The sequence below is a fragment of the Gastrolobium bilobum genome, unplaced genomic scaffold (genome assembly GCF_033153095.1).
Source record: "Gastrolobium bilobum isolate Gb01-03AN ecotype WA unplaced genomic scaffold, APGP_CSIRO_Gbil_v1 utg37208, whole genome shotgun sequence".
NCBI lineage: Eukaryota > Viridiplantae > Streptophyta > Magnoliopsida > Fabales > Fabaceae > Gastrolobium > Gastrolobium bilobum.
The window spans coordinates 38,900-52,163 of NW_026898731.1; the positions used below are offsets into that span (position 1 = coordinate 38,900).

Below are 13,264 nucleotides of genomic sequence, written 5' to 3' on the forward strand. Positions count from 1 at the left end.
TTGGCAGGGTCAAATTTCTATTGGTACAGTTGTGGGCCTTGTAATTTTATTTTTCTTAGTAGTTTGGACTTAGGTCATGAATAGCTGCTATTAGAATTTTCTAAATGTAACACCCTGTTCTAGAACCGGTTTGTTAACATCGCATTATGATATTAAGCGCAGTTACAATCACATGGGTTCAAATAAAATCAGGATAAATTTTTCATTTATAAAACATGCCGAATTTATAATACCCAATTTCGTGATCATAACCATATCACCTTGCGGAATCAGATAATTCAAGCTTAACATCATGTTCTTATTCCATTTTTAAAACTCTTAATTTACTTCTTATTTATTTCACAACTTCTACTATATTGTAGATCTCTTCGTTGGCTACGCGTGACTTCAAACCGCGCTCAAATCGGAGCACTGTAGCCCAAGTTATGACAATTGGAAGCAACACAAGAGGGTGCTGATCACAGGCCCCGCGCGCTTCAGCGCGCTACCGGGCGCTCAAGCGCGCGTTATCGGGCGCTAAAGCCTCCATCTGGGCGCTTAAGCGCACGGAGGCAGGAAGCATCAGGTTTTTCAGTATAAATGGGCGCTTAAGCGCGCACCAGGGCGCTCAAGCGCGCTATCCTGGGCGCTTAAGCCCCCATTTGGGACGTTTTAGCGCGCAGAGACAGAAGCATCTCCTCCTTCAGCGGCTAAGGGCGCTCAAGCGCGCAACCCTGGGCGCTTAAGCCCCCAATCTGGGCACTCCAGCGCGAGGAGGCCGAAAGCATTGGCTCTCACAGGGGCAGCAGGGCGCTAAAGCGCGCTGCCAGGGAGTTCCATTACCCTCATTCTTCAAGTCCAAGTCTAGGGGAAGGTGCATCCCCATTCCAAACCGCAATGGTACATGCCTCACAACTTAATCCTAGCACACATCCAACCTCTCCTCATGAGATTTAGCTAGAATTTGGGCAGCATAACCTTTGTTTTCTCAACGTTTCTCAATTTAAACCAAAGGTACCTAATTGATTCTCAGCCCAACCAATTCAATAACTCAACACATAACAAGCATGCATATATTGAATTTCAAGTAGGCATCATTTACAGTACATATTCATTACAAATCATGGAACTTAGCTTACAAAACACTATGATCATTCCCTTGGCTCCCATCAACAAAAGAGATGACCAAAGGCATGAGCATAGGCTAAGTCCATTCCAATATACCAATCATAAATCTATCATTGCCTATAATTACAATTCTAGACATGTGAGCTACAAAACAACATGTATAATCTCAAAAATGCAACACTTCATGCATATGCTAATCCAGATATGGCCACTTGCCACCAGAGGCTCCTGCAGCATCCTTACCTGAAAGGGGGTCCCCACAACACGGGGTGAGATATACGAATATATCCAGTAAACCAGGGGTCCTTGGAGCATCTCTCCACCCCACAGTTCCATATCAGTGTAATAGCAATAACAATAATAATGCAGTAAATACATATCTATGCAAAGTGCAATAACATCTCCAGGAGAAATCCCTCGAGCTCTCAAGTTGTCCTAAGAAAACTCAGATGCAAATAGTCCTACTGGCCAGCTAACTACCAAGTATGATTTACGCATCGTCATGCAACATACCAACATAGGGAAACACCATCTTATGCCACACCAAATACATACACATACGTATAACAAAGCATTACACTATTTTATTGCATTTATATACAACAATCACAACCTCTACCCTTTCAGGGCTTGGTGGAACAGTCAAGGGAATTACACCCAAGGTCCGAAGGCTTACCTCAAGCTTCAATTCGACCTTTGTTCACCACCCACGGATTCTACAGCCCGTTAATTACAATACTCCACTTCTCAAACAAAACCTACACAAGGTTTAAGGCAATTAACACATATTGCATCTAATAACATCTCATAGCTATCAACCAAGCTATACAATTCATACCACACATAAGCATGAACTTACCTATCCAATGAAGCTAATCAAGCTCCATAGCTTGCTCCAATGGTTGATCACTTACGGTTGGTCCAAATGTCTCAATCCTAGACATCACAAGGACACAATCATCAATCAACCATGTCAAACCATTGATCATAATTGCAAGAAAACTCTTCAACAAGCATGACAATCTTGCAATATACCAAGTATAGTCATTTAACTAACTAGGCTCATTTTTATCGATTAAATGACATTCCTAGCATTTTCCACAACATGCTCTAAGCTCCATTCTTCCTAGAACATAGCTAACTTAACAACATTTCATCACAAACCCCAATTTACTATTCATTGAACCCTAACTCATGCAATTTTCCATGAAAATAAGGTTCAAGGGGTAAAATCTTACCACCAATGGTTGCACAACCAAGGATTGATGGCTCCTCAAGCTTCAATGGAGGTTGAAGCACTCAAAACCCCAAATTTCACCAAATGGGCGAATTGTTTGAGAGCCAATATCTCACCACACAAAGCTCCCCACTAAGAACTAAGCTAGGATTATGAAAGAGGGCGAGATTCTAAGCGATTTAGGCTTTTGAATCACCCAAAATGGTCAAGGTTTCCTCCCTCCTCTCTCTCTTCTTCTCTCTCCCTTTCTTCTCCTTCTCCTTCTCCTTCCTTGCTTCTGTTTCTGTCGACGGCCAAACGGGGGGTTTGGGGTTCTTTTTTGTGTTTTAGTCACTTAACATAGGTTAAGTGACTATAAGCGGGTATTGGTTCGTCTATCTATTTAACTCCAATAATTACCAAACTTCACCCAAAAGTCTGGAATATTATTCTAGGAATATTTCCACTTTTATTTTTATATTTTGGGTACTTTTGCCTACACCCATTTATACCTCTTAATTTTCACTGAGTACACTTTTTAACTCCAAAGTGACTCAGATTCATTCAATTAAGCCTTATACTTAATTTTACTCACTAAAACATGCTTAATTATTTAATTACATGTAATTTGCTAATTAATTAGGTTAGGGCTATTATACTAAATCCTATTTATATTCTTTTATAAATCGAGTGACTTGTAAAGAGTGACGGGTGAATATAGTACAAATAAACTGGACGTCGCCTACATTGAATATACCAGGGTAAATTAGTGTGTCGGGTTCTCTCTTCCTTTCTCTTTTGTTTTTCGATTTGTATATAGCAAACTGCAGCCATTCCTTCGTTGCAAAACAAGGATCCTATCATTTTTCTACCAAGCATTTATGGGATCCTATCAAACTGCCAAAGTAGAGACGACTATGCCTGCATTAAAAATAGCTATCGTGAGACAAGGACATAAAATAAAAATAATAATTATATATGAGTTGCAACCAAATGTCCAAGAATTTGATTTATTCAGGAGTTCAAACCTTGGTCAAAGCAAATTTAAAGAGAGATTAGTAACATTCTTCTTCTATTCAATTTGAGTTAGTTAAGGGCCGGGCGGGATGAATTTGTATGGGAATACCTTCAGATTATCTTAAAAAAGAAAAAAAAATCTTAAAGATAATACTAATGAGGACGGAACAGGTTAGTTTTGTTGGAAATCGACAATTACACAAAATCGAGAAAATAGAAAAAAGAGATATAAGTAGAGAGATTGACACGATGATTTACCCTGCTTCACCCAATTAAGGCTACGTCCAGCTTGTCTGTACTATATTCTCCTCACCTACAAGTCACTCGGTTTACAAGGAAAATATAAATAGGATTAGAAAACCCTAACAGCAGTTATTCATGGGCCCAAGCTCAAACTGCTAAGAAAATTACAATAAAACAGAGACCCACAATAGTACCTAGCCTCTACGGGACCCTTTGTGGTCATGAGCAGAACCGCAGTTGCCTTTCTGCTGACCCCGATAATTAGGACCCTAATCAACATGCGAAGTATGAGCCATACCCAACAAGTTGGTTAGTTCTCGTTGTAAAGACTTAGTAACCGAATTGACAGAGTAAAACAAAATATTTAAGTATATCAATAAACCCTCATGACCACAAGGCAGCGTAAGCAACAAGTTTATTCACTTTATTGTCCCTTTCTGCAGCAGCAACTAGCCTATTTATTAATTTGTGACCGAAGACAACTGAACTGAAGGCGAAGCACAAGCAACTGGACCGTGTTAATGGTTACATTAGCCCAGCTAGGAGCAGTTGCAGCTATTTAAGCCTTTTATCCACCACCATTACAAGTTCCTAACTGTTGGATGCGATAGTTATGGTTATCTCAATAGCTTTTACAGCTAGGATTTATATTCAACCGGGTGCTTAACATGATGTAAGACCGCAAAGGGAAATTCTATAATGGAACATATGTTATGGCGACTGGGGACGTGTGCTTCAATTGCATTCTTCATGGATAAGCCAACAAGGGATTCATCAGCTAGCCATCGATTACATCAAATGAATCCACGAGGGATTTAGTCATTTCGGTTCAACATCAAAAAAAGAAAATAAAAGATTCATTCAAATTGGTGACCGTAAGTTAGTAAATTTTCATTAAATTTTAGTTTTTTAGTTTCCCTCAACATGATCATGATATTAAATTTAGCATTATTTACTTGATTTGAATCGATCCACGGGTACCATTTTACTGCGTATAAATATGACCAATTGTAATTTTCGCTTATATTAATTGATTAATTAGTTGAACTGGTCGTGATATTCAATTCTAAATTTTTTTAGTCAATTTAAATTGATCCAAAGGTTACTATATATTATATTACCGATAAATATTGCGACCTTGTATTAATGTTTAAATTATTTGTATTAATTTGTTACTGTATTTAAAATAAACTATATCTAAATTGATTCAGTCATGCTATTAATTATTACACTTCAGATTGATTCTACTTATTTATATAGATATTTAATTTTAATTTTTGAAGACTGCATGTCTATAACAATATAATCATGACCATGTGAGAACAGAAGGGTATATTTAATTGTAAAAAAAATGGCATACAATATGAGACTTGAATATAGAAACCTTATTTTATACAAAAATATTAAATTAAATATTAGTTATTATGTACATGATTACAAATAATTTTAAACATTTTAATCAAATCATTATTTTTGCTAGTTATTTTATATAAATGATTCGATCATGAAAACTCATTATATATAATGGATAGAAATGGTACTTACATATAAAAATTAAGAATTTGACATATCCCGCAAATATTTTGTGACAATCATATATAGCCATTTTTATCCCCGTCTCTCACTTTCTCCCCATATCAATTCTTCTTAATTCTTTTGTCATGCTTACTATAGTTTATATATCGTCATTTTCCCCATACGTACGTTTATTAGAGCATACTTGGGTCAGTCTTTGTTACAAGTCAACAAGACTTACAAACCTAACTGACAGAGAAGAACAGAAATTTGAAGTCTATAAATGAATGAGGTTCTCTGGCCAAATTGCAGCTCAAGCAACTAGTCAATCATATCCCTTTCTGCAGTAACAACTGAAGCCATAATGGAACTGAAGGAACTTGGGAAGGTGTTAATGGTTGCATTAGCCCTTCTAGTATCATCATCAGTTGCAGCTGATCAAGCCCTTTCTCCTCCTCCAAGTCAAACCCTTCCTGGCTGCAATGACACTTGTGGAGATGTCAAAATTCCATATCCATTCGGCATAGGCATGTCATCTACACCAGATCATAAGCCATGTTTCTTGGATGATGGATTTAGCCTTACTTGCAATAACTCCATATTAAATGTGGGTAACGTCCAAGTTTTAAACATAAGCGTCCAAGGTCAAATGGACTTATTGTTTTACGTCTCAGCATTTTGCAATCATAGCCAAGATGGAGAATACACGTGGAACCATCCCACGATCGAATTTGCTAATTTCAGCATTTCAAGGGAGGAAAACAAGTTCCTAACTGTTGGATGCAATAGTTTTGGATATCTCAATAGCTTTTACAACGGCGATGAATATTCAACTGGGTGCTTATCAAAATGTTATGGCAATAAAAGGGAAATCGATAATGGAACGTGTTCGGGTATAGGGTGCTGCCAGGTGGATATTCCTACTTCAATGAGGAATATCAGCATAAATGCAAACAGCTTCCCCAATTCAACCGAATATTGGGGGGGGGGGGGGGGGGGGGGGGGGGGGGAAACTGCAGCTATTCCTTTGTTGTCAAAGATGGCAACTATACTTTTAACACCAATCATTTATATGATTTCCCTTACAAGATGCTCCCCATGGTTGTTGATTGGACCGTAGGAAACCAAGGTTGTGATGCTTCCAAAAGTGGAGTCGACTATGCATGCATGAATAATACCTATTGCTACGACAAGGACGCTGATCTTGGTTACCGATGCATATGTAAGGAAGGTTATGAAGGAAATCCATACCATCCGGATGGTTGCAGAGGTAACATTTTCAGCTAAACATTCGTTTATCTATCTCCTCTATATATATATATATATATATATATATATATATATATATATATATATATATATATATATATATCTGTCTCCTCTATATAACTTTCTTTGTTTATGGGTGCGTTTGACTTGTTAAAATCTAAGGACGGAATAACACAAAAATAATTATTTCATGTTTGATTTAAAAAAAAAATTCATGCATGGGACAACACAAAACAAATATTTAAGAGATCACTATGAAAAATTTTGTCCCTCACTAAATTACGGGACATCTTTTTGTCTAACAACACTTTGAAAAATCAAAAAAACATCTTCATATCCTTTATTCTCTTCCAAAAATCTCTTTCTCACACTACCAAATTAATAGGACAACCTCTCCTACTTCAACCATCAATCCCTTTCAAAACACTCCTCCCACTCCATCTCCAGTGACATTGACACCCCAGCCATGTTAATTAGTACAATATATGCGATACTCAAATCAATCTGCATGCAACTGGGATGTTATCATCACAATATATACGATACTATAAAATAATAATTGCAAAGCACTCACCAAACCTTATATCTCACGGTGATGGGATGTTATCACTAGAATGGTTGATACTCAAATCCCAACTAACAACGGCAACTGCATCATTTATATTCCAAAACCCAACTTCCACACTCCTCTTGCCAAGTGTTTAGCGAATTGCCACAAAGTTCTTCCATCACTTGGGGCTCTCTTATCTCTTCCTTTGCCAAAAACTTCCTCCCTTTCGTCGCTAAATGATATGATTAAATGGTTGATTTAAATTATATTTTTTATTCACAATTATATGATAAATATAAAAATTTAAATAAAAATATATAATTGCTATTAATGAACTATAAATAATTAAATGATTAAATAATAAATATTACAATAATAAAAAAATCAAAATCTTATCTAGTGCATGTATTTTTTTAGTGCAAACAAACGGTACACAATACAAAGGGTATAACATTGTTCTATACTTATACGTATCAAATAATGCACAACACAAAATTATTTGCACTGTGCATGGACAACCAAACAACAGACAGAACAAAAAGTTGTCCAATCCTGCACCTCAGCTAGTCGTCCTGTGTTGTTCTGTTTTTTTTTTTTCTTTAATGTTTTTATAGTGAATGTAGATAATTAACCAAATCCACTCCCAAAACGATATCATTTTGCGTTGAAAGATTAAAAATTTGTAATGAGAAAGACTACTCTGAAAAAAATTATAATTACAAAAATACCATGATTTTCACTCCAAAACGACATCATTTTGAACTCAATGTAGATAACTTATCTAGAAGCAAAACATTTTTTTTAGTATATCCTATGTTTTGATTTTCTCAATCATCATATTTATACCATTGTTTTCATTTTTGTACTTTGCTTCCTATTTTGGCCAGTTTTGATGGGCTCTTGAAAAACAAATTTTTTATACCTTACTTATGTTTAGAAGATTTTTTAAAAACAAATTAAAACTTTTTTATATTTGGATGTAGTGCGTGAAATTTTTTTTCACTAAAATTATTTGAATGAAAAAATTAAAAAATATTTTATATCTACTAAATTATTAGAAGAGACATGTAAAAACAAATCATATAAGCAAGAATTGATGGTTGAGGTGGGAGGAGGCAATCGCAGTGGCAAGGATAGTGGTGGAGGAAGTGCCGCAACATAATGATGATGGTGCTGGTGGTAACGGAGGTGGAAATGATGATGGCAATGACAGGGTGGGGTTGGTTGGGAATGAGGTGGGGATAATTCAGATTTTGAGGAAAATATCCGGATTTTGACTTTTTTGTGAATTCGGTTTTATTTAAAAATTGATATCCAAACATTTATTCATAGCGACAAGTAATTTTTAATTTTAAAAAATAACTTTTGGAGAAATTTTTTTATCTAAATGGATTCTTTATCCAAAATTTCCTAGCTTTGGGATTAGCAAAAGACGGAAAAATGTAGCTGCAAGATTGAAAAAAAATAAAATGAAATAATTTCCGTTCAACAATTATCTGATTATTTGTATTTTAATACATCAATTGTGTTTCATTTATTTCAAAATGAAAAAGAAATTCACTTTTATCTCCTTTATGTGGTTATATAATGCTTCACTTAATTTTTGTCATTTTGAACTACCACTTACATTCATTATAGTGATAAAGTGCATTATTTAGATCCTTCAGAGTTATATATCACTTAATCCCATGTGATTGAAAACCCATCACTTAGATCCACCCTGGTACAAAAGTGTATCACTTAGACCTTATGCATATAAATTATTTTGTTTTCCCTAACTTATTACTATTAAGCATTAAAGATAAAATTAAAATTTATTTAAATATTGTCTTCAAAAATAAAAATATCGTTTGAAATAAATTCAAAGCCTATTATCTTAAAAATATATTTAAGTCAAATTTAAATATTTTTTGTTTGGGAAAAGTATTTGTTCTTTTAAAGTATCTAAACTTATGTCATTTTAGATTCTAACTATTGATTTTCATCAATCAACGGTTAGAATTTATTGAGTCAAATTTATTAATTAATTAGTAATTCACAATAAAACTCAAAAAATCCTAACCGTTGATTGACGAAAATCAACAGTTAGGATCTAAAATGATATAAGGTTAGATCCTTTAAAAGGACAAATATTTTTCTATTTTTTTTAAATTTATTTTAATTGATGATATTATAATAATATATGATAAATATTAGAGAGAACAGAATTTTTAAATTTAGTTGGCTTAAATATTTTTTTAAGCCAACATGCTTTTAATTTCTCTTGAATAATATTCTTAGTTTTTAAGATAATTAATTAAATTTTTACAATAATTCTTAAGAGGATTTTTAAATAAATAATTTTAGATAACTTTTAAGTTAATATTTTATACCTAATCATATTATAATTTTATTTGATAATATTATAATAATATAAGATAAAAATTTATAAGCATAAAACATTAAAAGCACAAGGGACATAAGTGATACACTATCATAACCACAAGTCCTAAGTGATCAGTTTGAAACCATAGGAATTATGTGATACACTACAATAATCAATCGGGGTGTAGGGGTGTAAATGGGCTGGGCTGGACTGGGCTTTGGCCATCCTGGCCCAAGCCTACGTCAAAAAAAATTCGACCTATCTGACCTACTGGCCTATTAAAGGCTTTATTTGTAGGCCAAGCCCGGCCCATTTTCAAAAATAAGAAAGCCTGACATGGCCTACAGGCCTTGTAGGCCTCCCACTATATATACTAAGCAAAAAAAATAATTGTATAGAGAAAAAAAAGTTTCATTCATACATGCACTAGTACTTCTCATATGAAAAAAATGACAAACAAGAAAGAGTCAACATAATACCTCAGCTCTAGAACGTATATCATAGAGGAATAGAGTCAAAGAAATGGGAAAAAATATGAAAAATACAATTACTGGATGCTGAAATAAAGTCTACAAGAGAATGTCATTCATCTACAAATCTTTAAACCACCATCAAGACAAGGGAAAGAAGAGTATTATTGAAAGATCTTCATCAGTAACATCATAATCCAGCAAGGTACCCATTGCTTCATGGTATTAAGCTGCAACAGCATATAAAATTTGGAGACATTAGACAAGTTTTTCTTTCATAAAATAAAATAGCAAAAAAAGTAAGAGATATTGATATTTGGTACTTTGTGTCTTTGCCACATAAAATAAATATTATTTTATTATTTTATTTTAATAAATTAAATAGGCCAGCCTACAAGGCTGTAGGCCGGGCTTGACAAAATTGGCCTATAGCCTATTTATTAAAAAAACTTTTTTATAAGCCTAAGCCTACTCTACTTTTCTAAAAGACCGGACCTGGGCTGGGCTCAATGTAGGCCAGGTCGTAGGCTAGGCTAGGCCAGCCTGCCCCATTTACACCCCTAGAGGTGGTATAATTTGTATAACCACAATAAACCAATACAACATGTAATCAAAAGTGGGAAAAAATGGAATTTTTCCTTTTAAAATAAGTAGTGATAATTCCTAGGTGTTAAAGAACAACCCCGAGGCCCCAGCACACATTTCAAATGGTAGAATTCCATTACAAGTATTGTTGAATTCAGAAATTTAATAAACTACAACAGAGGAATATTTACTTTAGTAATGAATGTGCTTGATAATATAGTTATTTCTGTGACGGACTTGCAGATATTGATGAATGTAAGACATCAAAGAATACATGCCTAAGTGAAAATAATTGTCACAACACCGATGGGTCTTACAATGTTTCTGTCCTAAGGGGCAATCCGGAGAGGGAACAAAGGACGGAGGGTGCCACCGACGAAATATAGTTACCCAGGTTGTCATTGGTAAGCAACTAATTATAAGCGCATCCAACTCTATTATATTTCATTTTATTCTTTGTTTTTTCAACTCTTTTTCATGTATCTGTTCATTCAGTATGTAAGCTATTGATATTAGTTCATTGAAAAATTCAATAATTGCGTGCAAAATATTTCAAATGCAGGAACAGGTGTAGGATTCATACTTCTAATTGTGGGAATTTCCTCGCTGTACTTAATATACGAGAAAATGAAACTCATCAAACAAAAAAAGAAGTTCTTTCAGCAGAACGGTGGTTACGTTATGCTAAGGAAACTCTCTACAAGAGAAAGCTCTTCCCAAAGTGCTCAAACTTTCACAACAGATCAACTAAAGAAGGCCACCAACAACTATGACGAGAGCTTAATCATTGGCAGAGGAGGTTATGGTACAGTTTTCAAAGGATTTCTAGCAGATAACAGAACTGTTGTTGTCAAGAAGTCCAAAATAGTCGGTGAGAGCCAAATAGAACAATTCATTAACGAGGTGGTTATTCTATCACAAATCAATCATAGGAATGTGGTTAAACTCTTGGGTTGTTGTTTGGAGACAGAAGTTCCTTTACTTGTTTATGAATTTGTTACCAATGGTACCCTTTTTGATTTTATACGCACTAAAAGAAAGGCCAATAACGTAACATGGAAAACAAGGCTAAGGATAGCAGCAGAGGCTGCAGGAGCTCTATCATATCTGCATTCAGCTGCTTCTATACCAATTATACATAGAGATGTGAAGAGTGCTAACATTCTCTTGGATGACACTTATACTGCCAAAGTGTCTGATTTTGGAGCTTCAAGATTGGTTCCTCTTGATCAAACTGAATTGGCCACAATGATGCAAGGAACTCTTGGTTATTTGGACCCTGAGTACATGCAAACAAGCCAACTTACTGAGAAAAGTGACGTGTATAGCTTTGGAGTAGTGCTTGTAGAGCTGCTTACAGGGGAGAAACCTCTTTGTTTTAAGAGGCCAGAAGAGGAAAGAAGTCTTGCTATGCACTTTCTGTCTTGCTTGAAAGAGGATCGCATGTTTGAAGTCTTTCAAGTTGGAATTTTGAATGAAGAAAATAAGAAGGAGATCAAGGAGGTTGCTATTCTTGCAACAAAATGCTTGAGACTTATAGGGGAGGAGAGGCCTAGCATGAAAGAAGTGGCTATGGAATTGGAGGGAATAAGGCTAATGGAGAAGCACTCATGGACCAATGCAGAGGTAAATCTAGAGGAGACTCATTACCTGCTTCATGAGGCATGATCTAGCATTCATGAACATGGTGATAACAGCCATTATCAAAATACTGGGTATGACAGCATCATGGATCATGAACTAATTGCTTTCGATGATGGAAGATGATTATGGCATGCCAGCATGCACTCCACTGCATTTTATATCAAAGTTCTGCTACAACCTTTTGTAATCTTTATGAACAATCCTGTTATATTTGTTTTTTTCATGTATATTATAAATATAATGTGTGTGTAAAGAAATGAATAAGAGTACAGTGGAGCAATCATATTGTATAATTATAATTTGTAAATTTTTGTCTTGTATTTTAGGATTTTTTATTTCGTTGTTCTTTGATTCTTTTATATCCTTTTTTGGTAAGAACTTTATTTGTTTTTATTTATCTGTTATTGATATAGTTTTCTTCATTAAATTCTTGAACGTATAATTTTCTTTAATTTTAAAAGTTTATGGAGTCAAAAACTAATTCTCTATCTTTTACTTTTGTTAAATCACCAAGAGACAAGAGGTATTCATTGTAATCCTTGTTGTATTAAACTACACAACATTGGTGCTATTATATAGCAAACCAATTGAAGAATACAAAGAGACACACTCAATGTGGGACTTCTACACTATTAACACTAACATTCTTAACACTCCCCCTCAAGCTGTAGCATATAGATCATATGCTACAAGCTTGATACATAAATAATATTCCCATTAGGAACCAAAAAACAACAATGCTACATCAACGAAATGAAATGACTAAATACAACAAATCAACTAGAATGACAATCAGTCTGAAGAGCTGATAAAGAGACAGTGCTGGAATGGACATCAGAGCATGGATGATTGCGGAATTATCATCGGCAAAGACAACTGAGCTGACTAGGACATCAACATCAAGATCCCTCTCAGACATTTCATTTAACAGTTGGTGAGCAGCCGTGGTTTCCCCTTGACTATGCTACAAGCTTATTACAAGAAAGACCAAGTAACATAACATCAAAATAAATCTCCTAAATGAGAAATCAAAAATCAACAATGTGCTAAAAATGGCGTCGAAATGAACATCAACATGGAAGATGCCAGAATGATCATCGGCAAAGACAATTGTGCTGGAATGACCATCAGCAACATGGACAGTGCTCCCCCTCAAGAGGAACTTCTAAACAGTGCCAGAATTATCATCGGCAAAGACAATTGTGCTGGAATGACCATCAGCAACATGGACAGTGCTCCCCCTCAAGAGGAACTTTGGTATCAGCGGAGACAACATCAGCAAC

General features: G+C 35.0%; 1 pseudogene; it reads left to right on the top strand.

Moving 5' to 3' along the window:
- Positions 1-5,462: 5,462 nt before the first annotated feature.
- On the top strand, positions 5,463-12,104 carry LOC133283616 (putative wall-associated receptor kinase-like 16; annotated as a pseudogene).
- The last annotated feature ends 1,160 nt before the right edge of the window (positions 12,105-13,264 follow it).